This window comes from Aedes aegypti, chromosome 1 (assembly GCF_002204515.2).
Source record: "Aedes aegypti strain LVP_AGWG chromosome 1, AaegL5.0 Primary Assembly, whole genome shotgun sequence".
NCBI classification, from domain to species: Eukaryota; Metazoa; Arthropoda; class Insecta; order Diptera; family Culicidae; genus Aedes; species Aedes aegypti.
The window spans coordinates 193,954,262-193,966,734 of NC_035107.1; the positions used below are offsets into that span (position 1 = coordinate 193,954,262).

Genomic DNA, 12,473 nt, shown 5'->3' on the forward strand with positions numbered 1-12,473 from the left:
ACTGGGAAATTTTGACAGGTTGCGATCCAAAGTGACAGATGAGGGAGGGAGTAAAGTTGGCTGCGATGGCGCACGCGGAGGATTTCCGGTTGTGGCCCCGGTGCTAAAACGATACGGGCAAATTGAATTGGCCGTTTGAATTTACACACCGGAGAAAAAAGGGCCCATTCACAAATTTCATAACGCTGAAGGGGGTGGGTGTCCTCATGATGTTACGGCTCATACAAAATTTGGATAATATTCATACAAAACGCGTTACGAGGGGGTGGGTGGGTGTCGAAAATGGACCAATATTTCAGTAATATTCTGACTAGTTGAACTCTGAGACGAGACTCGCGAAGACGGTCTTCTTTTTCTGTGATTGCTGAGTTTTTTCTTATTCCACTTTGTGTTTATACCAATTATGCGCAAGCCATTCAAATCCTCACATGAACCTCTCAGCAAAAAAAGATTGAGTTTGCATCACATCGAATCATAAATAGCCGTTTGAGTAAAATTTCATGCCAGCAAACGTAGCAGACATTAGAAATAATTAATCTTCTGCTTAGATTTATCAGCAACTTTGGAAAAAACTGCTCCGCTGACTGAGATTTTCAATAACAATTTACTTTGAACACAATACTTTTCAATTGGGTCCTAAAATGTTTAATGAATTGGGTCCTAAAATGTTTAATGAATTCTTGTTTTTATTTAATAATACGAAAGAGCATGTTATTACAACTACTTTAGCAAGTTTTCCAGCTCAAATAACGGCTATAACATTTTTAAACTTCAATTTTAAAAATGGTTTCGAATATGAACCTTGACACTTGTGATCTTGTTTGACATTCACTTTTTCGACAAAAATGCCACAGGGCATATAGTTTGAACACTGGGGTTGTTCCTATCTGACATTTCGGAAGGGACACGGAAAACAAAATATACCCAACATTTGAGTTTAAACCAAAAGGTGTGACAAAATCATAAAAGAATGTTTTTTGTACTCAAACCAATGAAAATCAATTAAAAATTGAGTAAACATGTGTTTCTGCCCTAAACTTAAGCGTTTGGTACTAAAATTGAGACAGGGCTTTAGGACCCTATTTTTCAGCCATAAAAACGGTGGGCTGCATTTGACGTTTCGTGAGAGGGGAAACTGGGCTGCATATGACGTTGATATTTTTCCTCTTCGCGAGTCTCTCTCAGGTTGAACTGAACTCGGTAAACAATAGGGTCCTAAAGCCCTGTCTCAATTTTAGTACCAAACGCTTAAGTTTAGGGCAGAAACACATGTTTACTCAATTTTTAATTGATTTTCATTGGTTTGAGTACAAAAAACATTCTTTTATGATTTTGTCACACCTTTTGGTTTAAACTCAAATGTTGGGTATATTTTGTTTTCCGTGTCCCTTCCGAAATGTCAGATAGGAACAACCCCAGTGTTCAAACTATATGCCCTGTGGCATTTTTGTCGAAAAAGTGAATGTCAAACAAGATCACAAGTGTCAAGGTTCATATTCGAAACCATTTTTAAAATTGAAGTTTAAAAATGTTATAGCCGTTATTTGAGCTGGAAAACTTGCTAAAGTAGTTGTAATAACATGCTCTTTCGTATTATTAAATAAAAACAAGAATTCATTAAACATTTTAGGACCCAATTGCTTATATACATTCGCTCTTAAAGGGGGCTCTCTGTAGGAAATTTCTTGACCCTTTCAGTCAAGGAATTTCTTTACTTTTCTTGAGCGAAACAGCATACTTAGCTTAAAGCCTGATTTGCTGCTGGAAAGGAATCGCTAAAGAAATTCCTCGCCGATTCCTTGCAGAAATTTTCTACAGCGACTCCCATTTGAACTGACATTTCTTTTCAACTGCGTACTGCGATCAGAAAAAAGCACATTCTTGATCGATTCCTTGCAGAAATTTCCCATGCATCAAGATAGGCCGAGAAATTACTTGTCAGCAGCGAATCAGGCTTAAAGCCTGATTTGCTACTGAAAAGGAATCGCTAAAGAAATTTCTTGTCGATTCCTTGCAGAAATTTTCTACAGCGTCTCCCATTTGAACTGACAGTTCTTTTCAACTGCGTACTGCGATCAGAAAAAAACGCATTCTTGAGCGATTTCTTGCAGAAATTTCCCATGCATCAAGATAGGCCGAGAAATTACTTGTCAGCAGCGAATCAGGCTTTAGAGAAAACAGCAGCCGGCCCTTGCCAAGCTACAGTGTAGGCTCCGCCCATTCGGAGCACAACCGGGTAAAAACCGTCTGACGCAATCGCTCACAGTGTTGTGACGGAGAGATGAATGAACAATTGCATTTAATGGATCATTGGAGGCAATGTGATGGATTTTACTAAGGTGGCGCAGATCATTGATGCGTGCCACTAGTTCTCTCTTTCATACTCCCGCTGTTCTTATGCAGCGCAAAGAGTGACGTCACTATTTGCGCTGCATAAGAACAGCGGGAGAATGAAAGAAAGAACTAGTGGCACGCATCAATGATCTGCGCCACCTTAGTAAAATCCATCACTATGCATTGGAGGTAGCTTTTGTCGGTGCTTACCGCATCAAAACAAAGGCGCCACTGTATATAGAGCTTAGTGACAGTTGAACACACGAACACTTGCTTACGCTCACAGTTAGTTTTTGTTTTCCTCAACGAAACTTGCACACACTTTCCAGACGCATCAAAATGCATATGGAAATATTACCCAATTTTAAATATTCACACCCAAGTTCTGGGTGTTTTCCGAGACAGAGTGCATATTGTTTTCCTCTAAGGTTCACAACCACATCTACACTAGGGCACCCATACACGGAGAACTCTGGAAATACTAATTAGGATAATATATAACACACCTGTCGCATTTTTGAATTTTATACATTGCTCAGCATATGAAGTATGCATCATCAACATATGTTTTATACCTTACCATGCATTTTTGAAAATTATTATTTTCAGTACATTTTGACTGTTGTGTGCTATACTTGGAACTTGGCGATTTTTCTTTTTTTGTTTCAGCTGAAAACTTTGGCATCGAGAAAATAACGTGGCAACTTTCATTGTGAGTTTTTTCTTATATTCGTTGGAGTTAAGATTTATAGATCGATAATTCAGACCTATAGTGTCCCAAAGTAAGTAATAAAAACTACAACCAATAGGTTAATAAAGAAATAATAACAAAAATTTGATAAATTTCAGCCACCTGATCGTGAGCCTGTATCGTGTTGGAAAATTCAGACGCCTCGATGATCCATAACGAAAAATGGCAGAACAGCCTGACTGGGAAACGTAGGGTCTATTCCTCGCTGACCACGTCGAGATTTCTCAGTCAACCGAAATCGAAAAAGCTTTGCCATAAAGTGACCGGGGAGAGCGGAGTAATCCATTGGAATGACGTGGTCGTTCCGCGGTGAAACGATGGATACCGGTGGACATTCTATCTGGCCGTATGACTGTGTGGATGCCATTGTTCGACGCTTTCCACAACCGGTTCCGTACGTGTTCGGATGGAGTAACGACGGTAGTCTGCAGGATATTACCGAACGGCATTGGTGGCAGAACGAGATGGCATCTATGAGGTTGCGTGTAGCAGACTGCTAGAGGTTATCCGTAACGCGGTGCATGTGTTTTTGACGAAATAAATGTTATATTTTTATCAACTTGTTTGATTTCCTTCATTTGATTGTTATATTCCTGGCCGGCCATTGGGTTTGAATGTAAACAAAAAACAACGATAGCTAAATAATATTGCGCAATTATGCATTATGATTCATAAAAATCGTTTATACTATGGGGAGTATAATTTAGATATATTCATTCCATGGGGTGAATAGACCGAATATGGTTTTAGTATAAGCTTTAAGCCTTTTAGTATTTAATTATTTAACCGTGTACCATTGAGCGTGATAACCACACTGAAAAAAATCTACACGTCAAGGTCGTGTGTTTTACTTAAAGATTTGCGCAATGAGGAAAACCACATGATTTGAGTGTGGTAGCCATATGGATTTCATCATTGATTTCACGGTATAATAACATGTGTATCAACATTAGGTTGTCATGTGAAACAAACATGGATTTCCAAATATTAAATCACAGACAAACAGACGTCCCACTCTTATCATTGTGGAGAATGCATCGGTGTACCCCTTCACTACTGCACGAATACCCATTCCCACCATTCTGGCAACCGTGCACTCTTTCGTGTACGACCGCTAGGAGAAGAGAAAAACCGTTTTTTTTTGTCAGTTCAAACCTAACACTCGCCGCGTGCATACAAACTTTGTATTTCTTTGCTTAATAAAACCATCGTTAAAGTTATTTCCGCGTGTGTTCTCGTTATTCCGCTGGTTCTCCCGAATCCCCGGTGAATTCCCCGATCCGCTGTGTTGCCTGTTTCTGCTAACAGGTGATGGGCCCAGCGCAAGGCCCCCGCGGGATTTGTGAAAGTGAAGAAAAGTTTTGGCCGGCCGAGCTGAGCCGCCATTGCTGGTGTTCCGCTTTGGAAGCGAAGAGTGGAAAAGAACATCGCGAAGGCCCCATCGTGCGGGTGTGTTAGTGAGTTTACCGGCCGAGTGAGAAAAAGTGCACGAGTGCAAAAATGGCCGACGCGAAATTTTCGATCCCGAAACTTAACGGGACGAATTGGGCAACGTGGAAGTTGCGAGTGGAAAACTTGTTGGCCCGTGACGATTTATGGGATGTTGTGGTCGAGGAAGTTCCCGACGAGTTTGACCGTGACGATGACTGGGAAATCGCGAATCGCAAGGCGAAGGCGACGCTGGTGTTACTTTTGGAAGACAGTCAGCTCGCCATAGTGAAGAAGTGTGTGTTCGCTCACGATGTGTTCGGTGCGTTAAAGGCGTACCACGAGAAGAGTACCCGTTCGGTGCGCGTGTCCTTGCTCAAAAAGTTATGTGCGATCAATCTTTCGGAGCGCGGTGACTTAGAACAACATCTGTTCGAAGTTGACGATTTGTTTGACCGTCTCGACGCCGCGGGCACAACTCTGGACGCAGATACGAAAATCTGTTTGTTGTTGAGGAGTCTCCCACCCTCCTTTGACGGGCTAGTCACAGCTCTTGATTCGCGGTCACAAGATGACATTACGCTCGAAGTGGTTAAGTCCAAATTGATGGACGAATTCCAGCGCCGGCTGGAACGCGACGGTCATCCGGTGAAGAAAGAAAAGGCAATGAAAACTGCCGTAACGAAGACGGGTGAAACGCGTGTGTGCTTTTATTGCAAGAAGCCAGGGCACTTGCAACGCAACTGCCGCAAACTTCTCGAGGCGAAGAAAGAAGAAAACAACAGCTCGTCGTCCGGCACGAAGCCGAAGAAAAGTGACAGTGTAAAAGCGAAAGCCGTACACAGTGATACGAGAGGAATTGCTTTCGTTGTGAATGGTGAAAATGCTCGATCCTGGATTATTGACAGTGGTGCCAGTGCGCACATGACGTGCGATAAATCGTTTTTCACCACATTCGAAGAATCTTGCGAAGGGTACATTACCCTCGCTGACGGTAAGAAAACGCAGATTCTCGGTGAGGGTGCCGGTGTGCTCCATGGCATAGACGGTGACGATGAAGTGATCAGGATCGACATAAGTGGTGTAAAGTACGTCCCGGGACTGTCGACGAACCTAATTTCCGTTGAGAAACTAGCTCAGAAGAAGCTTGATGTGAGTTTTAATAGTGATGGTTGCCGTATCATCGATCCGAAGGGGAACGTCGTTGCAACAGGAGTTCGTTGCGGCGGCCTGTATCATTTGCGGCAGGCAGAGTCTTCGCTGCAAGCTGCAGGTGGGCAACATCACGAGAACTGCCAACACTTGTGGCACCGTCGCCTCGGCCACCGCGATTGGGCGGCTGCGGAACGCATCAACAAGGAGGAGTTAGCAACGGGAATGAAGGTAGGTGATTGCGGTCTTAGACTTGTATGTGAGTGCTGCCTTGAAGGCAAAGCGGCTAGAGCTCCGTTTCCGAGCATTGTCGAAAGGAAGTCGACCAGGATTCTCGATATCATCCACACTGATCTCTGTGGGCCCATGAAAACCACCACGCCGAGTGGGAATAGATTCGTCATGCACCTCATTGACGATTACAGTCGTTTCACAGTAACTTACCTGTTGAAACACAAGTCGGAGGCGGCCCAAAATATTATCGACTTTGTGAAGTGGACCGAGAATCTTTTTGGTCGGAAGCCCTCTGTAATCCGATCTGACGGTGGAGGGGAGTTTGATAATAAGCTTTTGCGGGATTTCTATCGTGCTAACGGAATAAAGCCATAGTTCACGACGCCCTATACTCCCCAATCCAACGGTGTAGCGGAGAGGAAAAACAGGTCCATCACTGAAATGGCAACCTGTATGCTTTTGGACTCTGGACTTGATAAGCGCTTCTGGGGCGAAGCTGTTTTGACCGCTACGTACATACAAAACCGTATACCGTCTAGATCAGTACCTAAGACTCCATTTGAGATGTGGTGGGGACGAAAGCCGGACCTTGGCCACCTGAGGGTGTTCGGCAGTCCAGCGTACGTTCATGTCCCTGACGTGAAACGCAGCAAGATGGATCCGAAAGCGAAGCGGCTCATTTTTGTTGGTTACTCAATGGAGCATAAAGGTTATAGGTTTGTGGACACTGAGACTGATTGCATCACCATCAGCAGGGACGCCCGTTTCATTGAGCAAGAGAATGGAACGTCGTCCGTTGAGATTCCAGCTTCGGAGAACAGGACAAGTAAGAAGCAAGCGAATGGTGAGATCAATCCGAATCCGTTCAAGGAGGAGACCGACACCGAGGAGATTAGCGAAGAAGAAGAGTTTAGCACCCCACGTGCTGAATCAAGTGGAGCCTCGGGTCCAGTCCGTAGATCGGCACGGGAGAACCGAACAATTCCGAAACATCTAGAGGACTATCTGTTGGAGTACGCCGTAGGAATAGCGACATGCGCGGTTGAAGAACCGGATAATCATCTGGAAGCTCTCGAAAGTGCGGAGTGGCGCACTGCGATGAAGGACGAGATGGACTCGCATCAGCGGAACGGTACATGGGAGCTAGTACCTCTGCCGCCAGGACGGAAACCCGTCGGTTCCAAATGGATTTTTAAAGTCAAGCGGAACCAGGAAGAACAAGTAGTGAAGTTTAAGGCAAGGGTCGTAGCACAGGGATACAGTCAGAAGGATGGCATAGACTTTGACCAAGTTTTTGCACCAGTCACCCGGCAAGCTACACTTCGTCTGTTCCTCACTATCGCCGCCAAGCAGAAGCTCATCGTTCAACACCTGGATATTAGGACTGCATACCTCAACGGTGTGCTCGAGGAGGAGGTTTATATGCGGCAGCCTCCCGGTTTTACAGTCAAGGGTAAGGAGGAGTACGTCTGCCGGCTTAGGAGGAGCATTTATGGGCTCCGTCAGTCAGCCCGCTGCTGGCATAAGAAACTGAATGAAGTTCTCACCAAGTATGGATTCAAGTCATCGGCGGCCGACCAGTGCCTGTATACGAAGAATACGGATGGAGTGAAAGTGTTTTTGATAGTCCACGTTGATGACATTCTAGTGGCGTCAGCAGAAGAAGCGAATGTGAAGAGGGAATTCGAAAACCTAGGCCGAGAGTTCGAGTTGACATGTCTGGGCGAAATCCGTCATTTTTTGGGAGTGGAAGTCTTACGTGAAGATGGCGTGTTCAAGATCAGGCTGAAGCAGTTTATCGATAAGCTGATTATCAAGCACGGAATGGAGAATGCGAAAACTACGAGATCACCAATGGATATCGGTTTTTTGAAAGACGGCGCAAACAGTGAACCGTTTGAGGACGTTTCCCTGTATCGAAGCTTAGTCGGAGGAATGCTGTACTTGTCAGTGGTTGCGCGACCGGATATTGCAGCCAGTACAGCGATATTGGGAAGGAAGTTTTCGGAGCCAAGTCAAGCCGATTGGACCGCTGCAAAGCGATTACTACGCTACCTGAAAGCAACTCGTCACTATTATCTTCGATTGGGCGGTGCTGCAGAAGATCCACTGGTTGGATACAGTGATGCCGATTGGGCAGGTGATCCCGTCAGCCGGCGATCAACATCGGGATTCGTGTTCTTGTTCGCTGGTGGTACAGTTTCGTGGGCTAGTCGCCGCCAAACTTGCGTAACGCTCTCTTCCATGGAAGCAGAGTATGTCGCGCTAGCCGAAGCGTGCCAAGAGACCATCTGGTTGAGGCAGCTTCTTCGCGACTTCGGAGAGCCTCAGTTACAGCCAACTACGATGAAAGAAGACAACCAGGGCTGTATTGCCTTCATTAAAACGGAGAGGTCAAGCAAGCGATCCAAGCACATTAACACCAAGGAACGTTTTGTGCAAGAACTGTGTGAGAAGAACGAAATTGTGCTCGAGTATTGTCCTACGGAGATAATGATAGCTGATGTAATGACAAAACCGTTGGGACCACAGAAACATGGAGATTTCGTCGTGAAACTGGGACTGGAGGATCCGCAGTGAAGCAGGTAACCGCTGAGGAGGAGTGTGGAGAATGCATCGGTGTACCCCTTCACTACTGCACGAATACCCATTCCCACCATTCTGGCAACCGTGCACTCTTTCGTGTACGACCGCTAGGAGAAGAGAAAAACCGTTTTTTTTTGTCAGTTCAAACCTAACACTCGCCGCGTGCATACAAACTTTGTATTTCTTTGCTTAATAAAACCATCGTTAAAGTTATTTCCGCGTGTGTTCTCGTTATTCCGCTGGTTCTCCCGAATCCCCGGTGAATTCCCCGATCCGCTGTGTTGCCTGTTTCTGCTAACAATCATTGGCCATCGACCACCTTTTAAACGGTCGGTTCAAAAATATGGTAGGTGGCCGATTCACCACCCGCAGCGCTCGCATCGTTTTTGTTCGTGTTTGACGTTTGCACACTACCGCCATCTGTTGGCCTATCGGCCAAGCACACCGATTTTAGCATTGGGCGTACATGCCCTCGTGACTATTATTCTGATCGACATTTGTTCTAAATGTTACGTCTGTTTGTCTGTGATTAAATCATGAAAACCAACTGATTTGCTTATTGAATTCGAAATGTAGTAGCTTTAGATAGTAATGTGTGATAGAACATAAATGTCATGGGACTGAAAGAAGAAATTTGGTAGAAAATTTTTTGCTCCCCAAAATATGGATCAGAGGCTCCTCAGCTTGTCGCAAGCTCTCTTGATTTTTTTTTCAAACCCGTGAGCCAGCAACAAGCGGGGCGCCGCAAATCCATAATTTGGGAAGCCAGGGATAAGCATTCTATTTTTTTCGAAACTGAAAGCCAGGAAAATCTGTTTGTGGAATCCGATTTTTCTACTAAACTATACTGCCCATAAAAGCATAACTGTCCCATATTGATTTTCGAACCAACCCCTTTTTTCGTCGCAACATTCATGTTTTAATATATACTTTACTATGCATATAAAATATAACACACTTTGTTTGAAAATGTTGTGGAAAAATATGAAGATGGTTTAGTCCCATATTGAAAAATAAAGGCATAACAGTCTCTATATGAACTTTCAACCTCAACAGCAGCTGCAAAACTTGATATTCGTTCAAGTTTATATTTTTTGCTGATCAATATAAGCAAAATGAGTAATCTGAGCATTGGTGCTAAATAAATTTGGCAAGCACAAATTTTCTGGATAATTATAAAGATTTGTATGAGATAGCAAACTTCAGACTTTGAGTGTTATTTTCTCAATGCCTACTTTTTCCATATGGGACAGTTATGCCTTTATGGGCAGTATACATTATAATCAATGTTTTCTTATAGAAAGGTAGAATTCTCGTATATCGGTCAATTCACTAATAAAAGAAAAATCGAATTCACAAATTTTCATCTAACACTTTCAGCTTCAAAATTTGCTTCTTCTCTTTGGAAGCATGATGATGACTGTCGTTCGACACGAGGTCCAACCGCAATTCAGTTCACTATGCATTCCATGGGTTGATCACAAACAATTTAGAAGCTTTGAACATGGAAATCGATAGCATAGCTCATGGATTTCATCATAACAATCTCATTGCGCATATAAATGAATCGACCAACTTAAACATGATGATTATGACACAAGATAACCATAAGCAAAACACACTGAATCCGTGTTGGAGTGACGATCCATAGGTTGACAAATACGAATCTGAAGAGAAAGCTTCGGGAACTTATGTGGAAAAAATATGGAATCCCTGTTGTCGGTTGATGAATCAATCCATGAAGCAAAACAAAAGAATTTAATGTGTAAGACACACGAAGTTTGCAAGAAAATCATAGCAAATCGATATGGACGTTCATGAATCGATCCATAATTTTAAACACACAGATCGAGCGTGTGGATTTTTATCAGTGCACTATGGGATTTTACATTGTGACAGCATAAGCCATTTTATGAGACGTTTCGAATCATATGGTTTCCGTTTGTTTACCAGCTTTGAAAGTTTCTGGCGGGCCGATTTATTTACGTTTCTTCTAGCGCTACATTTGGAAGGAGCATATTCACTAATGGCGCTGGTGGCAATGCAACAAAGTTTTTAATGTTCGCATGTAAAATTTAAATCAGTAGGCAGGGAAGATATTTTTCATCTACGTTACCTGTAATACATGTAAACCGGGCAGAAACATGCGCTGAAAGAGACGGGGAAGTCATCGGCAACAAAAATGTGACCAGCGCCATTCAGATATCATGCTAGTTTTTTCAACAACAACAATGAGCGGCCCGCCAGAAAACGTCATTCGAACCAGAGTGGATCTAGATAAGAGTGGCGTCAATGTCAAAATTGGAACAGCGGCGAACTGTCATTTCCATACAAATCCGTGTTCCAATCGAGCAGGAGACCTGTCAAAACTGGAACATGACGTCACTCTTGTTTACAGGCACTCTAATTCGAACGTCTCGTAAAATGGCTTATTGTTGTTCTGTCAAACCTGTCAAACACACAAGGCTATGGTGGCGCTATCTATGCTTTCAATAGCGGCCGTTTTGGTTATTTTAATGATCCATTATTCTGAACGCGTAGGGCGCGTACACCTGGTATGGACTATCAGGAAACGTACGCTCCTGTGGCCAAGCTCACCACTATCCGTACGGTCCTCGCTGTCGGCATCCAACGGCGCTGTTACTTCCACCTGACGGCGTCAATGCTCCCCCCGGAATGGTTAGCTAATTGCAGAAGTCGTTGTATGGGCTAAAGCAGTCACACCGCTGCTGGAACGAAAAGTTCAATGCAGTGCTCTTGAAGCTTGGATTCGTGCGCTCGAAGCACGATTACTGCCTGTACACTTGGTTCAGCGAAGACGGCAACGATGCGATGTATCTTGTTCTGTATGTCGACGATTTGCTGATAGTCGGCACCAATCTGAAGCAAATTCAGGACTTGAAATCGAGACTGTCACAAGTCTTCGAGGTGACTGATTGTGGCGTGATGAGACATTTTCTAGGAATCAATATTCGTTACGATTGGAATGTTGGTACTATACAGCTGTCGTAAGTGGCCAACATCGAGCGGATCTTGGTGAAGTTCGGCATGGCAAACAGCAAACCGTCGAGATCACCTATCTAGTAAAGATTGAGACTTGAAGTGAATGGAGGAAATATTGTTGAAGAGCCTTACCTTGAACTTTTGGGAAGCCTCATGTACGTCATGATGTCCACCCGTCCAGGTACCAGGTTGGCTATCTGTGCCGTTTTCAGCACTTTTGAATTCGCTTAATAAATTATTCCTAAGTCAGTTGTAATCCGTGCCTCTTTCGTGTTCCGGATAACCAAGATCCTTTAAAAAATCTTTGGCTGGTTCAACACTATAAGTGGAGACTTGCAAAAGATTCACTTTATTCAACAAACTTAGAATGGTTCGACTGTAAGAGCCGACATAAGAGTGTTCTGTGTTGGTCCAGTCAATCGAGTTTTTTATATGAGTAAAACATGGTAACACTTGCTTTCGTCGTGAGAGCTGTAGGAACGTTACGTTTGACTATTTGACAAACTTTAAATGGTTCGTAACTTCAAGTGTCGCCATTATTTTCTTCTATTTGTGTTGAAGAGTAGGCGCTTGATGAACCAGCAAGCCATGAAATAGTTGTAATTTGACGTTAAATAAATGTATGAGTTAGATCGTTCCCAACCTTTGAACAGAACAGTTGTTCTTAATTAATAATCCGATCTACGGCATATCCCAATAGGTTATGGGCAGCCGTTTTTTTCCACTGAAGAATTGAAGCTTTTTTCAAAAGAAGAAATGGACGGAAGCAAGTTTGCGGTTGAGAAGCTACGGAGCGGAGGCTACGAGAGTTGGAGATTCAAGGTAGAGATGCTGCTCATTCGGGAGATCCTTTGGAAGCAAGTCACGGAGGCCGCCCCAAACCCCCTGACGGATGCCTGGAAGGACGGAGATGCAAGAGCTCGAGCCACGATTGCCCTACTTGTCGACGACAGCCAACATCGTCTCATCCGAAACTGCAAGACGG

At 43.8% G+C, this 12,473-nt stretch overlaps 1 long non-coding RNA gene across 2 annotated transcripts; it reads left to right on the forward strand.

Moving 5' to 3' along the window:
• The first annotated feature begins 2,803 nt into the window (after nt 1-2,803).
• Nucleotides 2,804-3,644, forward strand: LOC110674582. Of its 2 annotated transcripts, XR_002499009.1 has the most exons (3): nt 2,804-2,881; nt 2,944-3,116; nt 3,184-3,644. It is a non-coding gene; the product is annotated as an uncharacterized LOC110674582 (long non-coding RNA). The 2 variants fall into 2 exon arrangements; XR_002499008.1 differs by lacking the exon at nt 2,804-2,881 and having other exon boundaries at nt 2,891-3,116.
• The last annotated feature ends 8,829 nt before the right edge of the window (nt 3,645-12,473 follow it).